The sequence below is a fragment of the Myodes glareolus genome, chromosome X (assembly GCF_982192425.1).
Source record: "Myodes glareolus chromosome X, mMyoGla1.1, whole genome shotgun sequence".
In the NCBI taxonomy this organism is placed as follows: domain Eukaryota; kingdom Metazoa; phylum Chordata; class Mammalia; order Rodentia; family Cricetidae; genus Myodes; species Myodes glareolus.
Window position 1 is genome coordinate 85,411,782 of NC_142053.1, and position 13,210 is coordinate 85,424,991.

The 13,210-nt window shown below is 39.1% G+C and overlaps 1 protein-coding gene across 2 annotated transcripts in view; it reads left to right on the forward strand.

Moving 5' to 3' along the window:
• Ophn1 (oligophrenin 1) overlaps positions 1 to 13,210 on the forward strand; it is a 327,366-nt gene that overhangs the window by 96,403 nt on the left and 217,753 nt on the right. The window lies entirely within an intron of this gene.

A 13,210-nucleotide genomic window follows, 5' to 3' on the forward strand; every position in this document is an offset into this window, starting at 1 on the left:
TTAGTAGCATATTAGGCATACTGGTATATCAACTTCTGAATATTTTCTTGTATACTTACTATCTTCTTTAAAAGATTTTTCTTTCCTTTTTTTTTTCTTGACACAAGGTTGCTGTGTGCCCCAGGCTGACAGTGAACTTAAAAGAGTTATTTTGTTTTTAATTGCATATTTCCATATGTATCTGTATGTAGATATGGCAGATGAGTGTAGTGCTGGAAGAGGCCAGAGAGCCAGATCCCCTGCAGCTGGAGGTGGTTGGGAGGCATCGGTCATGGGTCCTCAGAACCGCAGTCAGGTCATCTGTAAGAACAGTACCTGGTTTTAACTGCTGAACCATCTGTCTAGTCCCTGGCTTTGAACACTTGATTGTTCTGTCTCAGACTCTCAAGTGCTGGGATTGAAGGCATATATCTCCATGACTGGCTCATATATCCATGTTCTTCACATGGAAACTGCTTCTTAATCATATAAAATTTAAGCTGGGGATATAGCTCAGTTGGTAGATTACTTGTCCGCTATGCAAGAAGCTCTGGATTTGATTCCCAGCACTGCATAAAATTGTATGGGGTTGCACACACCTTTCTATAATCTCAGCACTTGGAAGGGAGAAGCAGAGCATCAGAAGTTCAAATTTACCCTTGGCTGCATAGTCTAGTCTGGGCTGTATAGATCCTGTCTCAAATAAGCGTGTGTGTGTGTGTGTGTGTGTGTGTGTGTGTGTGTGCGCACACACATATTTTTGAGTAGGCTCAAATAGTGATATTTTATAATTTTTACTTAAAATCTTATACAACAAATTTTATTTTCCATTTAAATTTAAATTTCTTTTAAATTTCTTCCTAAATTTCATGAGAAAGCAAGGGCATTGTTTCATCCACTGCTTTTTTTGCCAACACAGAAGAGGATGGAGAATGCTAGGTATACATTAGCTGCTGAATGCATGTTTACCAAATGAGAATAATAGATATATGAGCATTATTATGTTTTATTTATATATTTGATATATTTATAGTTTATTTTCTATTTAGCTACTTTTGGGGATTCACCTTATTTATAGTTTTCACTATTTTAGATGGTATCATGATAAATACCTTTGTATTTATAACATTGATGAATATTTTGATTAAATGTGGTGTGTACCTAGTGAGGTTGGTACTTGTGAGTTATTTTCAATCTTATTGGATTTCATTCTACTTATGCAGGTAGGTCCTGGTCCAAGAGCCTGATTTACTGTGATTATCAATGGCTCTGGAGTCTCACAGCCTAAGTTTGACTTGCAGATCTACAACTTATTTGCTGCGTTACTTGGGCAAGCAATTTCACCTCGTTGAATGTTAATTTTTTAAATCTGGAAGATGGGTATATAAGTTATACTTTTTTATTGCTGTGACCAAGTTAAGGAAACCAGATTTATTTTGGCTCAGTTATTGACCAGCAACTATACCAAGCTAAATAATTTAGATACATCCTAATCTACATGGGTTATTCTATTTATTCCACATAGACTTATGAGGTAAATTGTATTCCATAGTTCACAGAAGAGAACAATGGAGGCTCAATAGGTTCAAGTAACATTGCTACTACCCCACAGCTAATAAACAAACCCCAAACCTGAAGCAGACGTGAGACTCCAAAAACTTTTACCTCTGTAATGGTTAATATGTTTAATTTGACAGGATCATAAAAAGACAGGAGAGAAGTTTCAGGACATACTTGGAAAGAATTATCTAGATTATGTTAGTCTCTAAGAATAACTGCAAGGAAGCCAGACAGTGGTAGCACACACCTTTATTTCCAGCACTTCAGAGGCAGACAAATTTCTGAATATGGGGTCAACCTGATCTAAAAAGTGAGTTCCAGAGCAGCCAGGGCTACACGGAGAAATGCTGTGTCAAGAAAAAAAAGAGATATAGTATCTGTGAGGGGTTATCTAGGTTAGAAGAACTGAGTTAGAAGACCCACTCTAAATGTGGGCAACACCATTCCATGGGCTTGGGTCCTAACTTACTAAAAAGGAAGTGGACTGTGTACGTGTGTTCATTTCTCTCTGCTTCCTGTGGATGCAGTGTGACAAGCTGCCTCAAGCATTGCTCTTCCTTTCCCACCATTGTGAACTGCACAGTCAAACTGAGTGAGAATAAACTTTCTTTCTCTAGTTAGCTTTTTACCCGATATTTTGTCACAGGACTGAGAGAAGGAGAATTCATCTTAGAAGCCATGCGAGCTGAGGAACAGACCAATGCAAACTGAAGGCACAAATGTCATGGCCTAGAGTGGAAAAAAATGCTCTTCTTTGGCCTTGAGCTTTCCCCATTGAACACAGGGGAAGACCTGGAGCTGAACATCAAGCGATGCTTTGGGAATTCAGGATTTCTCCATGAGCTGTAGAATCATATCCATTTCTCCTCATGTCATACTTACTTTTCCATCACTGTGATAAGACAGCATGACCAAGGCAACTTAACGAAGAAATAGTCTATTTGGGAATTACAGTTTCAAAGGGCGAGTCCATAACCATGGTAGGGAGCATGGCAGTGGACAAGCAGGCATGGTACTGAAGCAGTAGCTGATTCACAAGTGTATGCATGGCAGGTAGGCAGGCAGCCAGGCAATGAGGGAGGGATGGAGAGTGTGTTGGGATTGTGGGTTAAGGAAATGATTGTGGGAGGAAAAGGGAGCTATAACTGGCAATAGGCAATGATGTGGACTTTTGAACCCTCAAATCCCGCCTCCCAGTGACACACCTCCAACAAGGCCACACCTCCTACTTCTTCCCATCAGCTGAGAACCAAGCATTCAAATACACGAGCCTATGGGACCATTTTCAGTCAAACCACAACACCTAGGTATCTGCCATCTACTATGGGCAAATGTACCAAGTTGTCTTTTAAATACATCATTAAAAGTCCATTATGGAATTCTGGGTCCTCTGCATATTCAGTGTAAAATCTAACAGTCTAGCTCTTTATTCCATCCCTACTGGACTTGTACAAATTCTTCCAGTGAAGCAGAGAGTGTACAACTCAAGGCACACACTGCTACATCAGCTTCTGGAACAACTGTTTCTTCCCAACAACAGACTTCCACTAAGTCCCCAAGATTTTTGCCTCAGGGACTCCAAACAGCATCAACCTCAACTGCTGAAGCATTGCCGCTTCCTCTCACACTACCGCAAATCCCAGCTTAGAAAATGACAAACACAAAGTGTGTAGTGGACACAGCAAGCCCACTAATTCTCCAAGTCACTCTCCTGTCTCCCTTAATGAAAGTTAGTTCACTGAGTCATAATCTCTGCAGGTATACCCAACTCATAGTCCACAGGCTCATAAGTACCCCAGAACAGCTATGAATGAAGCCCAATACAAAGTTTTGAATGTGATTAATCTAAATTTGATATTGCATCTCTAAGGCAGGAATTTTGTAGATGGCAAGGTTTACAGTGTAAAACAGTTGGACATATCTACTGGAGCAATAGTCAGGTGGTAACTGGGAGCTGATGAAGTAGCCAAGTGAGAGGTAGCGAGTGGTAGCTAAGTTAAAGAGCTATCATAAATCACACGTTAAGAAACAAAGATGTCACAGGCAAAAGCGACCAGGGAGACCACAGAAACCCACAGGAATGTGGCAGTGCTAGGAAGTCATTTTTATTGTTGCTTGTCACTATGCTAAGTTCATATACCCGTTTTATTACATAGCACGAGTTAATGTTTATGGTGACATTCAGTGACAGTGTATAATTCTCTCCTCTGTTCATTGTTCTGGAGGAAAATGGGCACAGTGTTAGATCATGCTAACAGAAAAAAGAGGCACTTATGGAATTGGATATGTCATATGCATGCAAGTCTTCAATAAGTAGCAGAAAAAATAAATGAGATTTAATATTGACAAGAATTTTTACATTGCTAACATTGATTTAGGCACTCTGCACACCTATCTTTGATTATCTCGTCCCCATTGTCTTGGTTAATCTGAGAACCTAAAATGGCTGAAATACACTTAAGGGAATGCTCAAAGTCTTTAGCCATCAGAGAAATGCAAATCAAAACAACTCTGAGATTCCATCTTAGAACTGTTAAGAATGGCCAATACAGAAAACACTGATGACAACTTATGCTGAAGAGGATGTGGGGTAAAGGGAACACTCCTCTATTGTTGGTGGGAATGCAAACTGGTACAGCTGCTTCAGATATCAGTATGGTGATTTCTCAGAAAATTAGGAAACAACGTTCCTCAAGACCCAGCAATACCACTTTTGGGTATATACCCAAAGGATGCTCAATCATACCACAAGGTATGTTAATAGCAGCATTGTTTTCCATAGCCAGAACCTGGAAATAACCTAAATGCCCCTCGACTGAAGAATGGATAAGGAAAATGTGGTACATTTACACAATGGAATGCTATATAGCATAAAAAAATAAATTATGTCTTGAAATTTGTGGGCAAATGAATGGATCTAGAAAACATCATATTGAGTGAGGTAACCCAGACCCAGAAAGACAAATATAATGTGTACTCACTCATAAGTGTCATAAATGGCCTTTAGACATAAAACAAAGAAAAACCACCCTACAATTCACAATCCCAGAGAAGCTAGACAACAAAGAGGACCCTAAGAGAGACATACATAGATCTAATCCACATGGCAAGTAAAAAAAGACAAAATCTCCTGAGTAAATTAGGAGCATGGAGATTATTGGAGAGGGTAGAAGGGGAGGGGAGAGAAAGGGAGGAGAGTGGAGGAAAATACATAGCTCAATAAAAACAATATAATAAACAACAAAAACAAAATGTGAAAGTGAATTTATATGTCCAGGAAAAAAATCCAGTTTCATTCAGAAAAGATTCAAGATTTTATGTTTATATCACAGTCTTTGGCTTAAAGACTTCCTGCAACAATAAGCAATAATTACCAATAACAAAAGAAAAATAAACTCTGAGTCTGAACTCAATTTTCAACCAAAAATCACAAAACATACAAATAAATGGGAAAGTGTGCACATTCAAAGGAAAGAAAATAAACAAAAAACAATAGAGAGAGAAAGAAAAAAGAAAAGGCAGGGAGCAAAGACATACCTCTAATTCCAGCATTTGTGAAATAGGGAAAAAAGGATCAGGAGTTTAAAGTTACCCTTGGTTACATAGCTAGTCTGAGGCTGGGCCGAGGGGCGGGGTGGAAATGATGCTATAGATCTTGTTAAAACGACATTGACCGGTTTGCCCACTTTCGACTATTAGAACTGTACACGGTTTTCTTTTCTTCTTTTGTTCTTTTTCGTTTTGAAATAGGTTGTCTTGTAGCCAAGGCTAGCTTTTAAACTCACTATGTAGCAGTGTGGCAGATGAGGATGATCCTTTTGCCTCCACCTCCATTTGTGGCTTTTTTTTTCTTTGTCTTTGGTTTTTCGAGACAGAGTTTCTTTGTGTAGCTTTGAAGCCTGTCCTGGAACTAGCTCTTGTTGGCCAGGCTGGCCTCGAACTCACAGAGATCTGCCAGCCTCTGCCTCCTGAGTGCTGGAATTAAAGGCTTATGCCACCACTGCCTCACTGTGGCTTAACGTTTTGCTATAGCACCAACAGGAGCCATTTGTTTGTTATTTTTTTAACAATATATTTTATTTTAAAAATTATATATTGAGGAGAAGGATACTTGAGTGGAGAGGTGCTTCCAGAGGTCAAAAGAAGATGGCCAAGCCTAGGAACTGGAGTCATTGGCAGTTACTAGTTGAGCCACCGTATGTGGGGAAGTGCTGAGAACTGAACTGCAGCTCTCTGAATGAGCAGGAAGTTTTCTTAACTGCAGAACCACATCTCCTGCCCCCTGAATGTATTCTTGTAATGGAATTATAGCCAGTTTTTCACTTCGAAAAATGACTGAGGAGGTTAGCCACAGCTCCTCTTCCCTTTCTTTTTCCTCGTTCCTTCTGCCTTTTTGACAAGTTGTCATTATACAATCAAGGTTGGCCTCACTCTGACAGTCCCCAGATTTTCGCTTTCCAAATGCTGGGATTACAGGCATGCTTCACTGTGACCGGCCTGTTGCTGTTACTGTTTCTGTTGTTGTTGTTAGTGTTTTGAGACAGGGTCTCATTACATAGCCTTGGCTGACCTAGAATTCATGATGTAAAATAGGCTGGCCTAGAACTCATAGACATCCACCTTCCTCTGCCTTCCCAGTGCTGGAATTATTGTGTCTAGCTTCTTTTCTTTTCATGTCTTGATTAAGTGGGATTTTAAATCAGTTCATCTTGATTCAGAAATTTATTCAGAAATTTATACATATGTCTTTTTCACAGCGAACCATCATTGAGTACTCCCTTCCTTTCTCATCTTAGTTTGATTTTCTGTACTTGTTTATAATCACAGTGTACATAGAATTTATTTTACTTCATATATACACAAAAATTATTTTAAAATTTTTCATACAATCTATTTCTTTTTTTACCTTCTCCAGCACCTCACAGATCTTCCCTACGTCTCTACCCACCCAACTTCATGTTTCTCTCTTTCTTTGAAAAACCCAGGGAAAAAATTTTAGTCAATCTGTCATACTTAAAAATTTTTATATTCTGCTTGTGTAAATTCCCACAATTTACTATGTTTATAAAATTTTGTATAATGTTCTATTTAAGAAGCAAGGAAAATGGTCCTTTAAGTAGATACACTTAATCATTTCTTAGACCTGTTTACGTTTTAATTATTTTTAATTTTTTACCATCATTAATAATGACGAGTGCTTACCTTGGCTCTAAAAGCTTTTCCCCTTGTGGTCACGGTTATTTTTAGGCTTGCTTTCCAAATGAAGTTTCTAGGTAAAAGAGTATAAGCAGTTGTAAGCCACTCGATCAATGTTGTCAACATTATTGAAAATTTATGATACTTTTGGGAGGCAGTGTTTATTTCAACCTTGTGGACATTTTTCTTAGTTTACTGAACTTCTATTTTCTCATTGCTAAGGTGGAAAAATGAATGATATTAGATCTGAAACACACATAGTATGGTATCTTCCCTACCTTTATTTTTTTCTTCCTTGACATTTTCCAGAGAGAGTTAATTCTTGCCAGAGTCTCAGTTTAATATTTTGGAGCAGCTTGAAATTATTGAAGAATGTGGCAAACAATTTCCCTAGCCATGTTTATGGTGGTTGTTGATGATCGCGCTGGTTTTGGCTCCACAGGACATTTTCCTTCCTTTTGTAGCCAATTTTCCTAGTCATCATTTCTTTTATGTGCAGAGGGGGCAGGCAGTTGTCTTTAGTGACTCTTCTCATGGCACACTAGAGAGTGGTCTGGGCTTCTTACTTGTGATGAGATTTTGTTTGTGACCTCATAAATAAAGCTTACCTGAAGATCAGAGTGCAGAGCTAAGCCACTAGTTAACCATAGAGGCCAGGCAGTGGTGGCACACACCTTTAATCCCAGCACCAGGAGGACAGAGGGAGAAGGAGCTCTGTGAGTTCAAGGCCACCCTGGGCAACACTAGATTACTCAAGTCTCAAAGAGAAACACAGTCAGGCAGCGGTGGCTCACACCTTTAATCCCAGTTATTTGGGAGTTACATGCCTTCAATCCCAGCACTAGGGAGGTGAAGACAGGAGTGATATGGCTGGGCAGAGAGAGGAAGATAAGGTGGAAGGAGACAGGAGCTCAGGGCAGGCTGGAGATGTAGTCTGAGGATTTGTAGAGACAGGATCGTCCCTTCAGTCGGAGGATTTGGTAGAGGGAAAAGGTCTCCCGAGTAGCTGGCTGCACTGCTTCACTGACCTCTCAGCTTTTAGTCCCTTATATCTGACTCTGGGTTTTTATTATTAAGAACAATTAAATTTAAACCACACTTACTGAAGCTCTTACTTTTTTTTTCTTCCTTCAACTCCAGCGAACCATTTGCCTGGTTACTTCTCATCAGGTGCTGAGTTATTCATGCTGTTTCACTAAAAGTGTATCAGTAAGACATGCCTATTTAGTTAGAAATAAACACTGCTTTTGTACTTGAAGCGTTTTCAACGTTAGCGAAAAGGAAAGACGTAAGACATAAAAGGCGAACATGAGAATGTGCAGAGAGAAGAAAACACTATTTGGAGACCAAAGGAATAGCCAGAGGCATGGGAGTTTTGTCTGTTTCTAGTGATACCTTGTTTTCTTAAAACTGTTGAATAAGCATTAAGATGCAACCCCTTTCTGACAATGTCATCAGCTTTGTGTCCTGGGCCATTCAAGTTCTAATTTCTTCAGGACTAAAAACCACATGCCTGCTGGTGGCCGCCTGTGATCCCAGTATTCAGAAAGCTAAGGCAGAATTTTTATTATAGGTCTACAAGTCTGGATTATATAGTGAGTTCAAGGATGGCCTGAGATACATAGTAAGACCTTGTCATACAAAATAAAAAGAATGAAATGAGTTAGTTGGAGTAATAGAGATGATTGCTAGAACTATGAGACTTTTGGATAATGAATATCAACAATTCAGATGTTGTCCTCACTTTGCTGGTATTTCTTACCTCATGCCATATGTCTCAGTAAGATTTTGGAATCAACTTTTATCAAATAAATTTATAGAAGATTTTGTAGGTCAGATAGAGAGCAATGAACTTCTTTTAAAAATATTTATTCATTTGAGACAGCACCTCACTATTTAGAAAGAAAGGAAGAAAGAGAGAAAGAAAGAAAGGATTGAAGGAAGGAAGCAAGGAAGAAAGGATGGAAGGAAGCAAGAAAAAAAGGAAGGAAGGAAGGAAGGAAGGAAGGAAGGGATGGCTAATATAAACAACTCATAACTCTTACCTCAAGGTGTATAAGAAATAGTTTATTCTGGATCCAGATAGGAGTGACCACAACCTGGGAACACAGAATTAGGTTACTCCAATTTCTGTGTTCCAGTATGGAAGCAGTTTCAGAAAGGCATTATAGTAATAACATACAGAAAGTTGTGAATCAAGGTATCTTCATTGGTGGGAGTACTACGTAGGTGGGCTAAATGACGGGATGTCTCTTCTAGGCCTGAGTGTCCCTGGCTTTGTGGATGGTTAGAAAATGAGTGCTCTGTCTCCACCAATTGATTTACCTAATGCTCACAAAGCTCTTAGGTCAGATGGAGAGGATTACAGTAAATGATCAGGACGAGGGCTAATGCTAGTTCAAGATAATTTGCTTCTGAACTTGCCACTGTTCTAAACTCTGCCCCATCACTGAAGGTCTCTCCAGTAAATCAGGCTCTCGGAAGGTTCAGTTGAAGGGGCCATTTGTTTCTGGGAGCTTTTGCTTACATAGCTAACACTGACCTCAAAGTCGCAATCCTTTCTCCCCAGTGATAATAGGCCTGTATCCCCATTCCCAGATCGGTTTTTCCTGACTCAGTAACTTAACTTAGAATTAATTCAGAACTTATTGAATACCTTATTAATTGAAAGTAAGGTTCAAGAGCCTCGTGTGATAAATGCATGGCTACAGTACTGCACTTGGGATATGGAGGCAGGAGATCAAGAGATAAAGGCTATCCTTGTTTACATAGTGAGTTCAAGGCCTGCATAGGATACAGGAGAGCTCCCTTCTTCAAAAGAAAAGAGGGATCAAGCTGGATATGGTAATACATACTTGTAATCCAAGTACTTGGCAGATTGTGACAGAATTACATCAAGTTTTAGGACACCCTGGGTTTCAGAGCGAGATATTTTTTTCAAAAACACAAAACCAAACAAATCATAAAAGGGAAGTAGGGCTTGGGCAGAGGATGTAGTTCACTTGTGGTAGAGTACTTGCTTAGAATGTATAAAACCTAGGTTCAGAGTGATCTTTTAAAACTCTGATTGCATTGTGGAGACGTCACCCTCAAAATATGATCTTCTCTAAAAGCAGCGAATGCACTGGAAACCATTTGCATCATCAGCTTTTTATTCACACATACTTTTATCCAAATGAATACTGCAACAAATAGAGCATGGCTACTTGAAAAAATTGGTTAATATTTGAAACAGCAATGAACTTTGTGGCATTTTATCGTGGTGTGTGTTCCTACTGAATTTTTTAAAAAATGCTCTGCAGTAACTTTGTAAACTAATTGCATAATCCTAGAACATGTGAAAACCACTATTTTTGAAACCATTTGAGAAAGAAGAATGACTTTTCAATTTCCCCAGTTCTGGGAATTATGACTTCTTCAGCTTGTCTTATTTGAAATTACTCAGAGCTTGATTGTTTCAAAGTTTTTTTTTTCAGAGCATTTTAAAAATAAAAGTGGGTGGGTAGGGAGGTTGGGAGGATCAGGGAACAATTTAGGGAGGAAAGAAACATGGTCAAAATATATTTTACTAATCTTTAATGCACATAAAAAGAAAATACTCAATGGTAGTTGTTTAGAACTCCAGTTAGTGCAGGCAGTAGAAAGACTAAAACAGCAAGCAAATTGCTGGACAGTACTCATAAAAGGTAAAAGAAGAAGAAGCACCTTTGAGAGCTCTGAAAAGCTCTGGCATATTTCTAGAACTCTACATCATGCACATATATAGAGCTTTGCACATGCTCAGTGTTTGTATTTATCTAAAAAAGAATTGAGAAAGCCCTGTTCCCCAACTTTTAGATGACTTGAATCTCTGAGCAAGCAGCAGGTGAAGGCTGGAATAGAATTGTAAATTGCCAAGCTAAATATTGAAGGCACACCCTCAAATACATACATAACAGTTCAACAAAGACTATCTTAGTTTGGATTTCTATTGCTGTGAAGAGACACCACAACCATGGCAACTCTCAAGAAGGAATGCATTTAATTGAGTCTGACAGAGGTTTAGTTCATTATTGTCATGACAGGAAGCATGGCAGTGTGTAGGCAGACATTGTGCTGGAGAAGGAGTTCAGAGTTCTACATCTGTCTGGATTGACAGGCAGCAGGAAGAGAGAGTAAACCACTGTCCCTGGCTTGAGATTCTGAAACCATAAAGCCCACCCTCAGTTGACACTTCCTCCAACAAGGGCCATACCTACTCCAAAAAGGCCACACTTCCTAATAATGCTGCTCCCTTTGGGGGGTCATTTTCATTCAGATCACCACATTCCACTCCTTGGCCCCCAAAGGCTTGAGCCCATAGCATAATACAAAATGGATTAAGTCCAACTTCAAAGATCTCCATAGTCTATAACAGTATCAACATTGTTTAAGATTCCAAAGTTCAAAGTCTCTTGTGAGACTCTTGCAGTCTCATAATTGTAATCCCCTGTAAAATCAAAATGGCTGAAAGACACTTAAGGAAATGTTCAACATCCTTAGTCATCAGAGAAATGCAAATTAAAACAACTTTGAGATTCCGTCTTAGAACTGTAAGAATGGCCAAGATCAAAAACACCGATGAAAACTTATGCTGGAGAGGTTGTGGGGAAAAGGGAACACTTCTGCATTGCTGATGGGAATGCAAGCTGGTACAGCCCCTTTGGATGTCAGTGTGGTGATTTCTCAGAAAATTAGGAAACAACCTTCCTCAAGACCCAGTAATACCACTTTTGGGTATATATCCAAAGGATGTTCAATCGTGCCACAAGGACATGTACTCAACTATGTCCATATCACCTTTGTTTGTCATAGCCAGAACTTGGAAACAACCTAAATGCCCCTCAACTGAAGAATGGATAAGGAAAAAGCTCCCCGTGGCTTTCTCAGTCTGATTTCGTATAGAACCCAGGACCACCAGCACAGGGGTGGAACCACCCATGGTGACCTGGGCCCTCCCACACCAGTCACCTATAAAGAAAATGCCTTAAAGCAGGATCTTATTGGAGCATTTTCCCAATTGATGGCTCAGTGATAAAGAACACGTGCTGTTCTTCTGAAAGACATGGGTTCCATAACGATTGCCCATATGGTGGGTTACAACTGTTTCTATGTCCAGTTCCAGGGGACCTGGTGTCCTCTTTTGTCCTCCACCCCAGAAGTGCTGAGGATATTCTTTTCAAACATATATGGAATATTCTTCAAGTGACTCTATATTAAATCAGAAAATAGGCTTCAACAAATGTGATCACAGTAGATTAGCTACCAATAACAGCAAGTATTGAAATCTACAACTTTGTGAAAATTAAATAGCACATTCTAAAATAGTCGATATATTATGGAAGGAATCTATCTTTTTTGCTTAAAAAGCTCTAATTTAGGGGCTGGATATAGTAGTAATCCTGTATAGCACTCAGGAGCTTTAGTGAGGCCAGCCCCAGCTATAGAGTGAGAAACTGACTAGCTCACTAACTAACCAAATAAATAAATATCTGGACACATTTGTTTGCCCAGGCTTCCATATGTTCTGAGAATGTACTTGATGCTTGTAGTGGGAAGTTGGGGAATTTGAAGACACAAGAAAAATTTATTTCTCTTGTGTGTGTGAAGAGATTGAAATCCAGGACAGAGAATTGAATGGCTAGCACACTGCCAGTAAGTGGGAGAGTTGAATGCAAAAGGGGGGAGATGTTAGTGTTATCTACTTTGTATGCATTCTCCACATTCACAGCATAATTTCTTTCCTATAAAGAACGAAACACTAAAGTAGATATGATCATGCCTGTTAATAAGTAAGGCAGCTGAAGCTCAGAGGGGTCAAGACATTTACACAAAGTTACTCAGGAAGAAAATGATGAGAAAAAGACTTCCAATCCAGGCCTACTTCTCTCTAAAATTTGTGTTTCTTTTCTTTCTCTGTATTGTTTACTGAACTAAAATCCTTATTATCTCATGCTCTATCTGATTTTTTTTTCTAATTTAGAAGTTAGTTCCTTGCTTATATGTGATTCTGTAAAATCTCTCCTCAGGTAATCAGTAAAAATACTTGACAGAATGCAAGGAGATAGATTTAAGGCTAAGATTAAAGAACTTTTATATCTTGTCTTTTTTTGTGACAGATTGAGATCCTGTAGCTCAGCTCAGGTTGCCCTTGATCTCACTGTGTAGCAGAGCATCACCTTGAGCTATAATCCTAACGGTCTTGTTTGTCCGTACAATGAGAGAAGCCCCAGACATTTTTAAGTGTGACTAAGTGGATTAAATACAATGTTAGTTGTGAAATATCTCTCTAATTGGGGGTTAGCAAAAAAGGAAATAAACGGAAGAGAAATAATAGTCAGTGGGTACTTAACCTGTCCTCCTGTTTACCTTAGGTTTCATGTCATTCTCTAGTGGCTCTGTGAGATTAAGGTACTGGTCTCTACTTCATGTTGCATAGATCTTTGCCTGCTCATCA